The following is a 15735-nucleotide window of genomic DNA, read 5'->3' as shown; positions in this document are numbered from 1 at the left end:
AACAAACCTGGAAAGTTGTTCTTATGGAATGATATATTGGTTGAGGAACTTAGTGGCTTTTGGTGATCATGGATGGATGAGGTTAGGCTGGGGTTGCTGGCATGAGATCTTCTTGCACTATTGAAACTCCTGCAATACATACATTACTGGCATTTATCCATGAATCATATCAAACAAGGAAGATTTATAATCAACTTAAGAAAACAAAATTTCATTATTTAGTTTCCTAATTCAAGCATGGAAATACTCGTAGAATATTGTGAAACACCATGAGATCTAATACAAAGATGAAGATATCAGAAATGACAATTGAAACCTATTCTTGAAAACTAAAAAGATGTTGGCCAAAGTAGCAGAAAACCCTAAATTCCATAAGAAATCAGAATTTTGTCGTTTTGGGGATGAATAGGAGTTTTTCCTCAAACCATGGTCCCTGAAGGGAGGAGTGAGGCCAAATCCACCTTTTATCAGCCTTTTTGGTATTCTTTTACCTCTCTAAACTACTGCTGAAGCTATGCACAACTGGAAGCAAACTAATCAAATTTACCAGTACTTGCAATGAAACAATGTTAACATCAATTCAACACTTAATCTATGAAATAACCTAAACATACAAGTACAAGAAGAGGAGTGTTTGTTGCTAGGGTTGGGCCCTAACCCAATATCTTCAGCCCTTTGAGTCAACTTAGTGTTGGATCAACAAAATGCTCATTCTTATTATCATATCAGAAAAATTACATAACAATGTTTTGCCACAAAGCTTGAACTCGAAAATGCTTAGTGCTCTTACATAAAATTTCTGAATCCTAATGAGGCTCTAGGCCTCCTTATTTATACAACTAAAGTCTCCAACAAATTCCTTAAATATAGGGAGGCTTAGCTCCCAAAATCAAGATGAACTGGCTCTTAACTGTCACTGGCTTGGTTGCCCATGATCTCCATGACTCAGCTGCTTGCAACTCCGAGCTAGTGTGATTTGATTGAGGAATATTCAAATGAGTGAGGATTTAATGAGGAGGACCTATCTCCTATAATCTCTCCTCTTTGTCTCATTCAAGTTTCTGCCCTTAATTAGCCAAAATTGCCATGATTTGTTGTCAAAAACCTACAATCAATGCACATTAGACCATTAGACATACATCTTACTTTTACTCATCTCATTAAGAAAAATATAATTAAAACATGTAAGGAATTATGAGAAGAGTTGATTTTAATAATCTTGGAGGTGTATTAAGGTCCATATAGTTACCCAATGATGAGGCTCATCATCACCCCCTACTGAAAGTGTTGCTCATCCTCTGAGAAACTTAATCTATATCCATGTCCTTCATTGCTCTAGTGGCCTTCCTAACATCCCATGCTTCTGCTATAGTTTCTTCTTCTTATGAATAAAATCATGCCTTTCTCTCTATCTCTTCCCACTTCTTTCTTTCTTCTTCTTATTTTCTTCCTTCTAACATTCATAAAAGCGGTGGTGGACTGAGTCTCAAGCCAATCCAATTGACTTTGAGTCTTTCTAGAGATTGCTTGTACATGGTTGTTCTGTTTAGTGCCTCTCTCATTCTATGAGGAGAATGGTATTCTTTGATTTTCAGGTTGTAAGGAAAGGTGTTCCATATTCTTTGGCAAGCTTGCATGCTGCCATCTCCTAGCAATTTGAACATGTCTTCAAAGTGTGTGACTGCTTTCTCTTGTGTAGCAAGGTACCTAGGTGCAAGCTTAGGATCATTTGCAATCAAGTTGTGGGTGCTGATGACAACCATTGGATAAGATTTTTCAGCTCTAATCATAAGTGGTTCTATCTCTTCTCTTTCCATTACCTTTTCATCACTGTAGCTCTCGCCTCCTCATGATTCATCCATGATGCTAAGGCCATCAATTTCAAGTCTCCTAGCTTTGAATTTGGGTCCCACATATTCAAATCTGTCAAGGCCAAGTTGTGTACGTAAAACTCAGACATCTTTTCTCTATCTTCCAAGGTGATTTGATCACAGAGATCAATGAATTGTCTATAGTCTAATAATGGCATAGTGCCTCTCTGTGCTAAAGTCTTAATTTGGAATTGTAGCCATTGTTCCTTGAGATACAAGGCATAATAATTGGCTAGCATCTTGCACTAGATTTCCTCTAAGGATAAACTGGCCATAGCTACCAACCGGCTTTCCCTTTCTTGTAATTGTCACCTTAGCCATGCATTCTCTTCTTCTAACTGATCTTTCATCATTTCCTCTTTGTCCCTTATGCTGCCCATTTCTTTGCCCATCTCCTTCAATTTTTCCTCCATGTGGCCTACATCCTCCACTCCTTTTGATTTGGCAATTTGCATCCACCTATGTGTTCTTGCCCTTTCTTTCTCAAGTTCAAAGAATAAGGGGATGGAAAAATTCTATGGGATAACCATGCCCCCTTCAATGAACCTATAGTAAGAGCAGAGGTTGGGTTGTGGACTAGGCTCTCTGAGATCTGGGTCTTCCTTCTTTGTTTCTTGCTGAGTGATACCTTCTTGGTTCATTTTCTGAGTTTCCTATAGGTTTAACAGAGTTTCCTGTAGGATGGCCTTTGCAACCTGTGGGTCTTCCTATGTCTCCTATAGGAGACCTTTTCCATTTGACGAGGAAGACCTTGTGACAGACCTCCTAACATATGTGATGGGATATTTGGGAGAGGCTTGTCCTGATGATCCTTCTCCTCGATTTTTCTCAAGAGGAGCTATCTTTTCTTGTTGCTTTGGTGAGTCTTTAATAACAATAGGAGTTTTGGTGGGTGTTTGAGGTCTTCCTTGCCTAATCCTTGTGCTCTTTCTTGTCCTAAAGTACAGTGGGGTTTGTCTTTGTCTTTTTCCTTTTGACTTGATAGGTGTACTTAGGGCAGTAAGAGAAGTTGTTGCCTCCTTCTCTGTGGGTTCTGGAGATACCCTTGGTGATTCTTCCCCTTCTTTGCCTTGAACTGTAGACCTTTGTTCTTCCTTTTGTTCTGTCTCCTCTTTTCCATTCTCCTCCTCATCCTTGTCTCTCTCTTTCTCTTCTTCCTCTAGTTCCTCACTCTGCTCATTTGTCTCTTATTTTGTTTCTTCTTTTGTCTCTTCTTCATTTTCCTCTTCCTTTTCTTCATATTTTTCCTCCTCTGTTTCCTCTTCATTTTCTCCCTCTGTTTCTTCATCCCTCTCACTAGCAGTGGGGCTTTTGTCATATTCAAGAGCTTGAATTTCTCCCTCTGCTTGCATGTCTCTGAAAGTTGTCCATGTAATAGGGAGTCTTAGGTTTTGTAGAGCATCTTCTAGGATAAGTTTGATCAACCCATGATGGGCTAGCTGTTGATGTTTTCCCTCCTGCACTTTGATGCTCATGTTGATCAATGATTGAAGAAGAAAGTAGGGTATACTTAACTTGTTTTGAGGAGGTGTGTCTGCTCCAAATCTCAGTTCTTGGAGGAGTCTGAAATGGTATCCATGCACCACATTGTATCTCCCTGTAGATGATATATATTTAATGAGGTGGTAACTAACTTCATTCTAGGGGTATGGAAGGCTTTCTCTTCTAACCCCATTTTTGTCTGCCATTGCCTCCTCCCCTTCCAAAAATTATTTCTTCATTGCAAAGGTGTTGTTACCCTTATCTTCTTTTTTCCAAGGTAACCCTAAAGGGAGTGTGGTGATTCTGATTATAACTTTAGGGGTGATTTCTACAGATAGGCCTTTCACCACAGCAGTGGCATGGGTCCTAGTGAGCGATATCAGTGAGAGAGCAAAGTCTCTAGCCACCTCATCATCGTATCCTCTCATTCTTTCAAATAAACCCATCCAATTGTGCCTGGTGAAAATTTCTACTACAAGATGGTGCTGATGAATTCTCACTATGTTTGTGGGTTCCCTCTTGTTAAAACCCCCTGTCATCTTTCCCTGGTAATTATGGAGGCTTGTATGGATATAATTCAAAATTTCTAGTGGGTGAGAGATTTAAATGATAACTCTGCAATATAATTCTCCTAAACTACAACTTCCTTAACAAAATGGAGGATTTTTCTCTTGTTTTTTAACTGGAAAATATGGGAAGGTATAGCTGCTACCTCACTTGTTACTGTTTGATGAGAATAGCCTTCAATCTCTCCTATGTTAATGCCCATGGATAATCATGTAGATGACCGCTCTGTATCCTATAGGTCTTCCTGTAGGATTCTGTAGGTTTTCCTGTATGATCCTGTAGGTGCCTCTGCGCTGCAAAATGCTCACTGTCTCTTGTAGGTGCTATTTTAAGAAGGTTGAGGCAATCCTCTTTTTGATGAATTCTCAAGATTTCTAATGCTCTTTTAGTGTGGGAATCAATGCTTTATTTCCTTATATGGATGATCGTGTGGGATGGTGTGCTGGCTATCTAAGTACGAGCACCTCCTTTTGGACCGTTGGTCCCACTATTAGTCCATCATTTCACTCACCTCGTAATCATCTCCCACTTCGTTCCTCTGTAACTTAACCATTTTTAGCATTATCTCCTTTTTCTTTTGATTTGACTACTGCCACGTGTGAAGTGGTCTAACTGTTTTCTCCTCGTCGACTAGCTGAAGGTGGCCAAGTTAACTGGCCACCTTTTCTTATAAAACCAACTCTTACATAATCCTACATTTTTTATCATATCATGCTAATGAGAGGACATGAGTAAGATGACATACCTGTGGGTAAGATGACTTGATGATGTTGCTTGTTGGAGAATGATGTCCCTGTGTTGTGTATTTGCTGCATATTTTTATTTATTATTGGCCTCTTTTGATGCTTGTTTCCTTGGACGTGCAGGTATTGAAGAGTGATGTTGATGATCTTGCTGCTGTTGCTGAGCTCTGGAGGAGCTTCCTTAACATTGGAATATTTATGCTAAAGATGGCTATAACCCTGTGAAATTTCCTTTGTGGGATAGGATGCTATAGGATTTCCTACAGGAAACCTACAGGATGTCCTGTAGCTACCTCTCCCCTAAATTTTCATACCTTTTTCAAGTTATAGAGCATGAGGATTGTTGACAAGAGTAGAGAAGGGTTCCTGTGAATGGTAGGTGAGAGGTATAGCCCTCAGGTATTGTCCCTTTGTCCTCTGTTCTCACCCTCTTCTATTTTTTTTTTCTTCTTTGAAAACTGTATATTTTTTTTTTAATTGACTTATTGGATGGATGCAGGGGTAACAAGGTGATGAAAGGCATGGTGATGATGTGGTGGAGTGATTATTTTATTTTTTAACACAGTCTAGTCATCCCCTTGCTCTAGGGTCACTTTTCTTGGGATTCCAAAGCCACTATAATTCCTACAGGAAACTCCTGTAGGTTTTCAGGGAATCTTGTAGGATTACAGGGAATCCTGTAGAAAACACAGAGCTTGTGTAAACTAAGCTGGAGGAGTTCATAAATGGAAGGATTGATGGAATAATGAAGAATATGAGATGGAGGAATGAAAATATGGATTTTGTAGGTCCTTCTGTTCCTCTCAAGTTGCGTTGATCCTCCTCCTGTTGACCTGTAAACAACATTTTCAAACTTTTTCTTTTCTCTCTTTTTTTTTTCTTTTTTTCTTTTTTGAAAACAACTAGTCTGCCTCCAAGAGATTTTCATCCTATTATACTCTTATACCAATAGGTGTCATATTTCATGATTGACTTGATGAGCTCTGTAATATGTTCATCCCTTTCCTTGTTGCAAAGGTTTTCCATATTATCAAAAAATCAAAAAATCAAAAAATGTAAAAAATGTAAAGAGGGTATACCCTAAAAGAAAAATCAAAGGGTGAAAAGAATAAAATGGTCAAAAAAGTGAAAGAAATGAACCCCAAATAAAGAAAGACCAGGAAAGTGTGCAAGTCCAAAATGCCACTACTTTTTCATTTTCTGTAAAAAGCATTGTGTGCAACTTGTTAATTCATGCCACAATTCATGAATGGCCAAACAGCTTAATCTTGGCTAGTGCATTTTTGAATTTCATGTTTTAGAGATAGAGAATAAAAATCTGACCAAACTGTTTAACCTTGGCAGATAAGTAGATAGGTAGAGAAGCAAAGGAGCTCAACAGTTAAATATGAGCCCTTGGATGTAATAAGTGCGGGCTTAGGTAGGCTTACCATGAAAAGAGAAAAAAAGTTGATGAGGGTTTGCCAGTCCAAGTGCACCCAAGAAAGAAGGAAAAAATGATAGGACTAAAGTAGGCAGGGTAGGTAGATGGTGTTGCAGAATAATACTTGTGGTAGATCATATCTCTAAGAATGTTAATCTTTATCTATATCACTAGTGCAATGGCGAACATCAGACTTGGAGCAGCTCAAGCAAGACAAGATTCAATAACTAACTCCCCTTCATATTTTTCCCTAAAGATTTCACTAATTTCCCCAAAATATTAAGAATTTGTTCTTAATATTACTCAAAAATCACTCATCTCATTTCATAAACATTGCCTAAGTAAAACCCTATTTTACTTAGGAAAATACATTATATCACCTCAAAACCCCTTTTTCCCTTTAGCCTAAGTTTTAATGTAAAATTCCTAACATTATAACTTAGCGCTTTCATTTTCAATTCATTTCATATTAACTTCTAACCATTATTATATAACTCCCACCCTATTACCCTTTCCCATAAATATGTGAATATATTAGAAAACCCCAAATATTACATATCCCCGCCCCGGTCAATTACAATCATAAAGCACTGTATAAACAGGGATTGATAAATTTATTTGAAATTTATTGATAACCGTTCCCCGCCGCGCATAAATGGGTTAATTAACCATTTGGGTTGATTAATAACCATAAGCCCCGAACCAATCAAAACGCGCCCGATATATTAAAAAACATATTTTATTATGCCGACCCGCACAGTTAACTCCTCGTCAAGTCACCAGCCCGTCAGTCGTCCGATTATCGCCTGTCCATCCAACGGTTGATAAACAATATCGTGACCGCCTTTTGGACACTGTTTAACTCACAGGGGACCAATGGTTTTTCGCCCATACTCTGCCATGCGTTGCTCATCCAGCCTTCTCACTTGCCCTCTGATCAATACCACTTGAACCCAAAAGCGGTGCGAGCAAAACTGCTTACCACCTGCTGACGTCATCTGTCCTTTGCTGACGTCACCTGCCAGGTCATCTGCCACGTCATCTACCCTCGTACTCTCGATGACATCATCCGTACTGCTTACGTCATCCGCTCAATCAAATCAAAAAATCCCGCCAAAACTACATTTTGTCAAATAAAGGGGTAAATTGTCATTTTTGCTTTATTTTTCTCCATATCGCGCTCTCGTGAAAAAACTATCTGCTCCAATTCAGCCGCTACCTGACCAGAAAAGCTACATCGACGAGCTCCTCTGCCTGTCAACCGACCCTCCAGTATACGATTTTCCTCCTTGATCACAGAAGGAAAAGGTTCAGCACCCTCAAAACTACAACAGATTATATCAGGGCAAATCTGGAAAGTCTTGGCAAAGGATATTACTCCTTTGGATTAAAGTGAACTTCACAAGCAGACTGCCGACTGGAGAAATGGTTTATTTTACCCTAACCAGTGGACCTTCAGAGACACAAATTTCCAGAGGAAAGATGATCAGAAGACACGTTAGCAGTTTTGTTTTACCAAACAGTGATGAGCAGGGGTCAAAACAGCATTAAAGAGTGGCAGATCAGCATTAAAGAATATCAGATCAAAATTAAAGAGTGGTAGATCAACATTAAATAATATCATATCAGAATTAAAGAGTATCAGGTCAGAATTAAAGAGCACAGTTAAGGCAGGCAGCCGGCACAAAGTTACTACAGAAGACAGCTGCCAGCTGAATTAAAGGGCCTGCCTCCAGCACAACATTAGTTTGTCTTTTTTCTATTATAGAGACTAACTGTTTCTATTTTTGTTGTAAACCTAGATATTATCTCACAGCTATTATGAGATATTTGTTGTACAAATTTGTTGCATAAATACCCCCTCCATTGGAGTATTGAGGGTGGATTCCTAGACTCTGCTGTAATATTGAAATTTTGGAATAAAGAGTTGTTGGAATCAATTGTTGTATGGCCTACTGGATGAAGAATTGATGTAGAGGACTTGTCACAGACTTCTTGAATCAACCACTGGATCAATAAGTCCTCTATATCTTGTGTTTTACAGTTTTCTTGTTTATTATATCATCTGTGTTTCATAATGAATGATAAAGAAAAGTTTAATTTCAGAATATGCTTGATTGCACTCTGTTTTCAGTCTTTATTGTTCTCTGTGTTTTCTTCAGAATTAGGATAAGCAGTGAAATCTTAATTGCTCCTGTTTACTAATTCTTTCATGTTGATTATTTGCTAAAAAATACTTAACTGCTCCTTATCAGTAATCATCCAATTTCCCTCTTTAAATAGGTTGAAGGATTTTTAACTTCCCTTCATGCAATTTGAGCCCATTCCATCTGTTTCAAGTCTCTGTTTGTTCCCTGTTTGACTACCTTGCTCTGTGAAGCCATCCTCTGTTAAGAAACCAAATCCAGAAAGCCATCTTCTTTGACTCCATTAGCCCAAGGGACTGAACTACTCTGTATTACCTCTCTGTTCTATTGAACCTCACCACCCAAACTCAAACAAAACCCTTGAACTTCATAACTAGCCTAACACCTTTAAAAACAAAGCTAAATCATAAAGAGAGAGCCCTCTCTGGATACAGATTGGCTAGATTTTGTATCTAAAATATTGATCTGTGGTTACCTCGGCCTCCTTTCCCCTTCTTACAACTTCTGGTAAAACCTGAGTGATAACATCATTGGTGACTCCACGAGGGACCTGAATAATTGTTTGTTACTATTGTTTATTTCATAAACTACAGACGGAGCCTGAAGTTAGCTAGGTAGCCTTTGAAATGCTTTTAGCTTTGCAATTGCAGAAGTAAATGAATGCTACTTCAGTCTATCTCCGGTCTAGCTTATGGACTGAACATCTGGTTTCAAATACTTGATCAGTTCCTCTTGTCAAATAAAGTCTTTAAGAAAGTTTAAATCTCATATCTAAAGCCTCTTAAAGAAATCATAGAAGTTGTTTTGAAAAGTCATAAAAAATCAAAATAATCATAAAATACTCAAAATTTGGTTTCCTGGAGAAACTAAACCTTTTCTTCAGAACTATTTTACAGGTTTAGATCTGATCTGTGATGGTGGACAGGGATCAGACACACAAAGGTTAAAAATCATCCACCTGGCGAATCCACATCAATTTCACAACTAAGACTCCACTGGAGGAACGAACCTGAAAGAACAATACAAAAAGATCAGGCTTTTAACTTAGATTGTTATCCAAGACCTTATGTTCTTTCTAAATTGATAGAGTTTTCCAATGTATATTGTATTTTAGAAAAAAATTTAGATTAATTTTTATGTTTTTTTGAAAATTGTAAACAGATATCATACTTTTGAAACTTATGATGATCACTTTCCAATCAAGAAGCCTCAAATACTCAAGACTCCACTACTAAAAGAATCCAGAGTTGTTAAGAACCTATGGTGACCCAATTTTAGCATTAAGTGTCTTCAAGATGAATTTAACAAATCAACGCATGTATACTCCTTTGGACAGGTCAAAGATTCCAGGTTTTCAAAACCCTTTGCCCAAATTTGATTGGTCAAGAAATCTTCCATTATTTAAAGATGAAATAGGAGATGATGCTGCTTTACATTTATTAAAATTTCATATGCACATTCGAAAGTTTAAAGTCAAATTCCATGAAGATTGTCTTATGAAAATATTTATGATAACTTTAGAAGAAAATGCTAGATCTTGGTATGAAAATTTACCAGCCTCTAGCATATGTTCTTTAAAGCAGTTTCATGCTACATTTCATGACAAATACAAGGAAAGGTATTCATCTCTATTGCTAATTCAAGACTGCTGTGACAATTTTGAAAGTTTTATTCAATATTTTGAAAATTACTATGAGGATGATGATAATCAGTTCATGGATCATGAAATATTATAGGTCTTAGAAGAGAAGCCTTTTCAAAAAGTGGAAGCCTTGCTTGAATTATCTTCCCCTCTGAAAGAAAAAGATGATGTATGTTGTTCAGAAACCCATGAAGTTTCCCCACAGGAAAAGATTCTTGCAGCACTACAAACTGATCAAAATAAAGAAGAAATGTCGTTCCCTGAAATTGCTCAAATAGAAAATAGCAATGAAAAGCAGCAACAGTCCAGAGATCTGGAGGAAGAGGCAATAGAGCTTAAAAATATTGAACCACAAGACCATCTTCAACAAATGGTGGTTTCTTCAGAGATTAAAGAACAGTCAAAATTATTTGATGAAAACCATGTCACAAATTTTCTTTCCTTACATGCAAATGAAATGAGACAACATACTTTGATAGATCATGATATTTCATCTAAAATTAATGAGAGTTTGCAACTCCCTTGAAAGCTTATATATGAAAAAGACAATGATTTTCCTATTGTATGTGATAAGGTTGTTATATTTTATGAGGATGAAGAGTATTCAGAACACTTGGATATAGTGGAGAATAAAGAGGAGAAATGATTGACCAATCACTTAAATCAAGTAGCAGTTTGGAATGAGGTTTGTTTTCCTGATACCAATCATCCAGAAGATCTTATATCACAGGATTATCATTATCCTGTGGCCAATATATTTCAGCCATTAGTGCAAGAGGAGTTTAAGAATCATGAACAAATTTCTGCTAATTCCAACTACCATAGATCAGAAGATAGATTTATAAAGCAATATGTGGAGGAGAAAGCTCCTGATCTAATGTGTGTGTTTGATGACATTCCTTCTTTTGATGATTTTCCCAAATATGATCAGTATGATGATGATGATGTTTCTCAAAACCAAATTAACCTTGCAGAGGAATCAGAAGCTAATTTGGGGAATAAGGAAGCTCAGTTTTAGCAGCTTGAAAATAGTGATCAGCTTGTTCATTTCAGCTATGAGGATGAGGAGGAAAATGCGGAAAATTTTGAAATCAATGAAGGAACTTTACCATCTTGTTTTGATTCATTTCAGTTTATCAGAGATAATTATTATACAATTAGAAAACAAATGTCAACAAGTCTTGGTATTAACTGTCTAGAGGGCAATCAAATCTTTGTTCAAGACTTATCATATCTAGATTTGCAGCCCCAAAATGCCATTGAATGTTAGGTTGCAGAAGAAGACTTGGAAGTAGGAACATATGATCAAATAATCCAAGTTGATTCCATACCTCTTTGTTTTGAATCATTTAAAATTTTTAAAGAAAAGGAGGAGGAGCTTGTAGAAATCTATGAAGTTCCATTTGAACCTACATGTAATAAGTTGCAACAATCTTTCCAAGTCCTTTATGATCCAATAGCTAACAGGTTGGATGATGAAAGCAATCATAATTTTTCTCCATTAATAGACTATGAGAGTCGAGATCAAGATGATAATGGTTTTACAAGACAGACATTATAGTCAGTAGAAATATCATCACAAAGAGCAGTTGAAAACATGCAGGCTGATAAAAATAAAAGTGATATTTCAATTTCATGGCAGATAGGCTATCCAGAACATTTATATAGTTGTTTGAATTAGCTCAAGAACAGTGTATATATTTTACAAGATCCTTTTGTACAATTTCTAGATTTAGCAAAGGAGATCAGGAATTTCCTTATCTTCTCAAAGGTTATCAAAACTATATTTCATTGCAAGATCTCAATTTTAAACACCAACAAGCACAAGCAACAAAGGTCACTAATGTATATAATGCTTGAGTGGTTGCATTGGTTGTTTCATTTTACCTAACCAGTAGTCAGAAAGCTGATTAGAGTAAGTAGGTATGATTTCAATTTGATTTAATTCAGTTTTAGTAGATTATGAAATAAATCCTAAAATATTTGAATCCAATCAAAAGGCCCTAAGATCTTGATGATTTACTAATTTGGTTTGAAGGCTGCAGCACCTTTTTGGTCAGGTCAGATCTCAAGTTGTACAGGAGAAGGTTAATAAGATTTTGATAAAAGGACCAAGGCTAAAAGTTCCTACCTAAGTTACAAGGTGCTCAAGCGGGATTCAAGTAGGAAGAATAAAGGTTTGGTGTTGATTGGATAGTGACTAGTTGGAGTTGAAGCCCGAAGTGAAGGCCCTAAGCTTCACAAGTGTTACTGTCATATATACAATAAAGCAACCAAAAAAAGTAGATTTCAGAGCATAATCTAAGTTGTTCAGAAGGCCATCTGACCTACTGTTCTTGGCTTTCCACCAGGGAAAGCCATCCCCAAGTGGAGCCACTGTTATACTCCTATACCAATAGGTGTCATATTTCATGATTGACTTGATGAGCTTTGTAATATGTTCATCCCTTTCCTTGTTGCAAAGGTTTTCCATATTATCAAAAAATCAAAAAATGTAAAAAATGTAAAGAGGGTATACCCTAAAAGAAAAATCAAAGGGTGAAAAGAATAAAATGGTCAAAAAAGTGAAAGAAATGAACCCCAAATAAAGAAAGACCAGGAAAGTGTGCAAGTCCAAAATGCCACTAATTTTTCATTTTCTGTAAAAAGCATTGTGTGCAACTTGTTAATTCATGCCACAATTCATGAATGGCCAAATAGCTTAATCTTGGCTAGTTCATTTTTGAATTTCATGTTTTAGAGATAGAGAATAAAAATCTGACCAAACTGTTTAATCTTGGCAGATAAGTAGATAGGTAGAGAAGCAAAGGAGCTTAACAGTTAAATATGAACCCTTGGATGTAATAAGTGCAGGCTTAGGTAGGCTTACCATGAAAAGAAAAGAAAAGTTGATGAGGGTTTGCCAGTCCAAGTGCACCTAAGAAAGAAGGAAAAATGCTAGGACTAAAGTAGGCAGGGTAGGTAGATGGTGTTGCAGAATAATACTTGTGGTAGATCATATCTCTAAGAATGTTAATCTTTATCTCTATCACTAGTGCAATGGTAGACATCAGACTTGGAGCAGCCCAAGCAAGAAAAGATTCAATAACTAACTCCCCTTCATATTTTTCCCTAAAGATTTCACTAATTTCCCCAAAATATTAAGAATTTGTTCTTAATATCACTAAAAAATCACTCATCTCATTTCATAAACATTGCCTAAGTAAAACCCTATTTTACTTAGGAAAATACATTATATCACCTCAAAACCCCTTTTTCCCTTTAGCCTAAGTTTTAATGTAAAATTCCTAACATTATAACTTAGCGCTTTCATTTTCAATTCATTTCATATTAACTTCTATCTATTATTATATAACTCCCGCCCTATTACCCTTTCCCGTAAATATGTGAATATATTAAAAACCTCAAATATTACATATCCCTGCCCCGGTCGATTACGATCATAAAACACTGTATAAACAGGGATTAAATTTATTTGAAATTTATTGATAACCATTCCTCGCCGCGCACAAATGGCTTAATTAACCATCTGGGTTGATTAATAACCATAAGCCCCAAACCAATCAAAACGCGCCCGATATATTAAAAAACATATTTTATTATGCCGACCCGCACAGTTAACTCCCCGCCAAGTCACCTGCCCGTCATCCATCCGATTATTTCCTGTCCATCCAACGGTTGATAAACAATATTGTGACCGCCTTTTGGCCACTATTTAAATCACGGGGGACCGGCGGTTTTTCGCCCATACTCTGCCACGCATCGCTCATCCAGCCTTCTCGCTCACCCTCCGATCAATACCACTTGACCCCAAAAGCAGTGCGGGCAAAACCACTTACCACCTGCTGACGTCATCCACTGATGTCGTATGTCCTTTGCTGATGTCACTTGCCACGTCATCTGCCCCCATACTCCCGATGACATCATTCATACTGCTTACGTCATCCACCCAATCAAATCAAAAAATCCTGCCAAAACTACATTTTGTCAAATAAAGGGGTAAATTGTCATTTTTGCTTTATTTTTCTCCATATCACGCTCTCGTGAAAAAACTATCTACTCCGGTTCAGCCGCTACCTGACCAGAAAAGCTACATCGATGAGCTCCTCCGCCTGTCAATCGACCCTCCAGTATATGGTTTTCCTCCTTAATCACAGAAGGCAAAGGTTCAACACCCTCAAAACTACAACAGATTATATCAGGGCAAATCTGGAAAGTCTTGCCAAAGGATATTACTCCTTTGGATTATGTGAACTTCGCAAGTAGACTGTCGACCAAAGAAATGGTTTATTTTACCCTAACCAGTGGACCCTCAGAGACACAAATTTCCAGAGGAAAGATGATCAAAAGACACGTTAGCAGTTTTGTTTTACCAAACAGCGATGAGCAGGGGTCAAAACAGCATTAAAGAGTGGCATATCAGCATCAAAGAATATTAGATCAGAATTAAAGAGTGTCAGATCAACATTAAAGAATATCAGATTAGAATTAAAGAGTATCAGGTCAGAATTAAAGAGCATAGTTAAGGTAGGCAGCCGGCGCAGAGTTACTACAGAAGACAGCTGCCAACCGAATTAAAGGGCCTGCCTCCAGCACAACATCAGTTTGCCTTTTTTCTATTATAGAGACTAGCTGTTTCTATTTTTGTTGTAAACTATTTTTAGTTAAAACCTAGATATTATCTCACAGCTGTTATGAGATATTTGTTGTACAAATTTGTTGCATAAATACCCCCTCCATTGGAGTATTGAGGGTGGATTCCTAGACTCTGTTGTAATATTGAAATTTTGGAATAAAGAGTTGTTGGAATCAACTGTTGTATGGCCTACTGGATGAAGAATTGAAGCAGAGGACTTGTCACAGACTTCTTGAATCAACCATTGGATCAATAAGTCCTCTATATCTTGTGTTTTACAGTTTTCTTGTTTATTATATCATCTGTGTTTCATAATCTGAATGATAAAGAAAAGGTTAATTTCAGAATATGCTTGATTGCACTCTGTTTTCAGTCTTTATTGTTCTCTGTGTTTTCTTCAGAATTAGGATAAGCAGTGAAATCTTAATTGCTCCTGTTTACTAATTCTTTCATGTTGATTATTTGCTAAAGAATACTTAACTGCTCCTTATCAGTAATCATCCAATTTCCCTCTTTAAATAGGTTGAAGGATTTGTAACTGCCCTTCACCCAATTTGAGCACATTCCATCTGTTTCAAGTCTCTGTTTGTTCCCTGTTTGACTACCTTGCTCTGTGAAACCATCCTCTGTTAAGAAAACAAAACCAGAAAGTTATCTTCTTTGACTCCATTAGTCCAATGGACTAAACTACTCTGTATTACCTCTCTGTTCTATTGAACCTCACCACCCAAACTCAAACAAAACCCTTAAACTTCATAACTAGCCTAACACCTTTAAAAACAAAGCTAAATCATAAAGAGAGAGCCCTCTCTGGATACAGATTAGCTAGATTCTATATCTAAAAGATTGGTTTGTGGTTACCTCGGCCTCCTTTCCCCTTCTTACAACTTCTGGGAAAACCTGAGTGATAACACATCCTACCTACTTGCCCTAGGTGCCTCAAAAGAGGTTTTCACCCAGATATCTTTCTTTTCTTTTCTTTTCTTTTCAACTTCATTGGGCTGACTCAAGAGGTTTTCAACCCAACAGTGGGACTCAGGTGCCTCATGGAGGTTTTCACGCGAGTCTCTTTATTGTTTTTCTCTTTTTTTCTTTTTTCTTTTTTCTTTCTTTTCTTTTTTCAGGGACTTTATGGGGTATAAGCTGAGACTTGCTCCACCACCATCGCTGTCTTCTTGATGCCATTGATGAATTCGTGTTTTGACAAGGGCTTCTTGTAGACCT

This window comes from Pinus tabuliformis, chromosome 6 (assembly GCF_031772625.1).
Source record: "Pinus tabuliformis cultivar Carrire ecotype Pingquan chromosome 6, CPIR1, whole genome shotgun sequence".
Taxonomy (NCBI): Eukaryota; Viridiplantae; Streptophyta; class Pinopsida; order Pinales; family Pinaceae; genus Pinus; species Pinus tabuliformis.
Note: the sequence above shows the minus strand (reverse complement) of the source record.